The following is a 4,110-nucleotide window of genomic DNA, read 5'->3' as shown; positions in this document are numbered from 1 at the left end:
AAAAGCGACTGTTCAGCGACAGACAAGTCGCATCGGCTGAAAGTAGGCCAGAATGTCAGTCCATGTTGGAGCAGGTTTAGATACAGTCTAAAGTATAGATCTCAAAGTCTGTGCACAGAATTTAGCAAGGGCCTCGCACCTTCTGATGCATCAGGTAGGTGCACAATAGCATAGCCTAACCCTCTGTACTTTGGTCTATATTGATGCGGGACATAGACAGCCAGCTGATGACCAATCCATTAGTGCAATGGATGGCTGGAAGCATTTGTCTTTGCCTTTGCAATACCACAGAAGCAATGCATGGTCAATGTACAGCAATGACACACCTGTGTGAACAGCCAGGAGACCCCCCCCCCCCCCATGTTATGTTACATAGTTACATAGTTAGTACGGTCGAAAAAAGACATATGTCCATCAAGTTCAACCAGGGAATTAAGGGGTAGGGGTGTGGCGCGATATTGGGGAAGGGATGAGATTTTATATTTCTTCATAAGCATTAATCTTATTTTGTCAATTAGGAACATTCAGCACCCACCCGCTATCAAGGCAGCTGCCTATCATGTCATGCCCTACCTGCACAGGTGTGCTGGCTACTCAAATGATCCAATTAAGGAGGCCATTTAGTCAGCAGCAGCAGAAGTCCTGTGCCTGGACGCTCCAACAGCGGCCAGACACAAGCAGAAGCAGAAGCAGCAGAAGCAGCAGCAGCACCACCTTTTGTTTTTTGGCTGCAGCAGCAGCAAGGCCCACAGGGCTGGCTAGCTGGCTAGCCAGCAAGCAGGTAGCAATGAAAGTAGGAATCTTTCTTTTTAACCCTGTAAGGGGGTGGTGCACTGTACCCGAAGATACTGCCATATCGGGTCAATGCATAGGGCGACGGAAGCAAGCTTCGAAATCGGCCCCCGTTCTCAAAAATCCATTTAATATATGGTCCCCAGATAGGGGACGTATCAGATATTAAACTGATAAGAACAGATACTACACTTGATCTTAGCCAAAAGGCCGAGAAGCGATAACCGTGAAAGGGGCGGGCCCAACAAGGTGCCCTTCATGGGCACTATCACTGCTTGCTGTCAGGGAGGCTGCCAGACAATTTTCCATGCACACTCTGGGCTGGGGGGCAGTCAACCACCAGTACACACAGCAGAACCTAAACCCATACCATTATTGCTAAGCAGCAAGACAGGGGCCCATTGCACTCCCACGGGGCCTTTTTAAATGCAATCCATAACCCGGATTTGCCAGGAACCCTTCTTACTCCTCCTACTTGCATGTGACACTGGGCTTAGGATCTGCATAGGAAACACACACACAAGCACACACCTACCTTTGTTGCCTGCAGATGCCTCCTTGGCTGTCCCCAAACGGTATCAAACCAACACCCACGGGAAGCTGTAAGCATAGAGGACATGCCTGCACCCCATTGGACTTACCTGTGTGGGTTAAATCCGGGTTATTTGACAACCTATGGCGGTGATGGTTCTGCTCAGGCAGAGCAGTGCTGATGCTCCTCATAAAGCTGTCGCTGCTGTGAAGGTTCTAGGTGACATCACAAATCCCTATGGTTACATACACAACAAAGCTGGGTTGTTGTTGTTTACACTCTGCAAGGCCTGTGGAAGTGAGTGACATCATAGCACTGTAGTTCTGAGGGTTCTAGATGGATGCAACAATCTCCTGTTGCTTCTATGAAGGCCATAATAGACGACATCACCAAACAGCTCCATAGTCACATACACAGCAAAGGAGAGATGTTGTTTACACCTAGTGATGTCAGTGGTATTGAGTGACATCACAGCACAGTGCTAAGGCTCCTGGGCCTGGACACAGCAGCGGCTGCAATATCTCAACGGAGAATACGTTTATATATATGTGTGTGTGTGCGCGTATATATATATATATATATATATATATATATATATATATATATATTTCTCCGCCGAAATCACTTTTAAACCCATTTCCACCTTTTTTTCCCTTCTCTTCCTCTTACTTTTTTTTCACGTTTTTTTACGTTTTTCTCCTTTTCGCCTCTTTTCTGGGCGTATTATTCTTCTTTTTCTTCTTTTTTTTCGTCTAATGCATACCCCATCAGTGCAGCAATGCTTATTCAATACCGCCAGCAGATGGAGACACTGGGGGATAATTTTCTAAGGATTTATACTGATTTTTCCTGTCTGAATTTGTCGCACAGAAAGTTGCAGGCCAAATATGTGTGACATTTCTGCGACTTTAGCTTCTAGAGCATTTTTACAACATTATACATAGGTGCTGAATACATAAAAAGCGACTGTTCAGCGACAGACAAGTCGCATCGGCTGAAAGTAGGCCAGAATGTCAGTCCATGTTGGAGCAGGTTTAGATACAGTCTAAAGTATAGATCTCAAAGTCTGTGCACAGAATTTAGCAAGGGCCTCGCACCTTCTGATGCATCAGGTAGGTGCACAATAGCATAGCCTAACCCTCTGTACTTTGGTCTATATTGATGCGGGACATAGACAGCCAGCTGATGACCAATCCATTAGTGCAATGGATGGCTGGAAGCATTTGTCTTTGCCTTTGCAATACCACAGAAGCAATGCATGGTCAATGTACAGCAATGACACACCTGTGTGAACAGCCAGGAGACCCCCCCCCCCCCCCCCATGTTATGTTACATAGTTACATAGTTAGTACGGTCGAAAAAAGACATATGTCCATCAAGTTCAACCAGGGAATTAAGGGGTAGGGGTGTGGCGCGATTTTGGGGAAGGGATGAGATTTTATATTTCTTCATAAGCATTAATCTTATTTTGTCAATTAGGAACATTCAGCACCCACCCGCTATCAAGGCAGCTGCCTATCATGTCATGCCCTACCTGCACAGGTGTGCTGGCTACTCAAATGATCCAATTAAGGAGGCCATTTAGTCAGCAGCAGCAGAAGTCCTGTGCCTGGACGCTCCAACAGCGGCCAGACACAAGCAGAAGCAGAAGCAGCAGAAGCAGCAGCAGCACCACCTTTTGTTTTTTGGCTGCAGCAGCAGCAAGGCCCACAGGGCTGGCTAGCTGGCTAGCCAGCAAGCAGGTAGCAATGAAAGTAGGAATCTTTCTTTTTAACCCTGTAAGGGGGTGGTGCACTGTACCCGAAGATACTGCCATATCGGGTCAATGCATAGGGCGACGGAAGCAAGCTTCGAAATCGGCCCCCGTTCTCAAAAATCCATTTAATATATGGTCCCCAGATAGGGGACGTATCAGATATTAAACTGATAAGAACAGATACTACACTTGATCTTAGCCAAAAGGCCGAGAAGCGATAACCGTGAAAGGGGCGGGCCCAACAAGGTGCCCTTCATGGGCACTATCACTGCTTGCTGTCAGGGAGGCTGCCAGACAATTTTCCATGCACACTCTGGGCTGGGGGGCAGTCAACCACCAGTACACACAGCAGAACCTAAACCCATACCATTATTGCTAAGCAGCAAGACAGGGGCCCATTGCACTCCCACGGGGCCTTTTTAAATGCAATCCATAACCCGGATTTGCCAGGAACCCTTCTTACTCCTCCTACTTGCATGTGACACTGGGCTTAGGATCTGCATAGGAAACACACACACAAGCACACACCTACCTTTGTTGCCTGCAGATGCCTCCTTGGCTGTCCCCAAACGGTATCAAACCAACACCCACGGGAAGCTGTAAGCATAGAGGACATGCCTGCACCCCATTGGACTTACCTGTGTGGGTTAAATCCGGGTTATTTGACAACCTATGGCGGTGATGGTTCTGCTCAGGCAGAGCAGTGCTGATGCTCCTCATAAAGCTGTCGCTGCTGTGAAGGTTCTAGGTGACATCACAAATCCCTATGGTTACATACACAACAAAGCTGGGTTGTTGTTGTTTACACTCTGCAAGGCCTGTGGAAGTGAGTGACATCATAGCACTGTAGTTCTGAGGGTTCTAGATGGATGCAACAATCTCCTGTTGCTTCTATGAAGGCCATAATAGACGACATCACCAAACAGCTCCATAGTCACATACACAGCAAAGGAGAGATGTTGTTTACACCTAGTGATGTCAGTGGTATTGAGTGACATCACAGCACAGTGCTAAGGCTCCTGGGCCTGGA

At 47.3% G+C, this 4,110-nt stretch overlaps 2 non-coding genes across 2 annotated transcripts; both read right to left on the bottom strand.

Annotated features, from left to right (window-relative positions):
• Positions 1-823: 823 nt before the first annotated feature.
• Positions 824-1,014, bottom strand: LOC130332699 (U2 spliceosomal RNA). Its single transcript, XR_008875289.1, has one exon. It is a non-coding gene; the product is annotated as a U2 spliceosomal RNA (small nuclear RNA).
• A 2,094-nt stretch (positions 1,015-3,108) lies between these two features.
• On the bottom strand, positions 3,109-3,299 carry LOC130332698 (U2 spliceosomal RNA). The gene has a single exon (XR_008875288.1). It is a non-coding gene; the product is annotated as a U2 spliceosomal RNA (small nuclear RNA).
• Positions 3,300-4,110: the final 811 nt, after the last annotated feature.

This window comes from Hyla sarda, unplaced genomic scaffold (genome assembly GCF_029499605.1).
Source record: "Hyla sarda isolate aHylSar1 unplaced genomic scaffold, aHylSar1.hap1 scaffold_387, whole genome shotgun sequence".
NCBI lineage: Eukaryota > Metazoa > Chordata > Amphibia > Anura > Hylidae > Hyla > Hyla sarda.
This window is presented reverse-complemented; position numbering and strand designations above follow the sequence as displayed.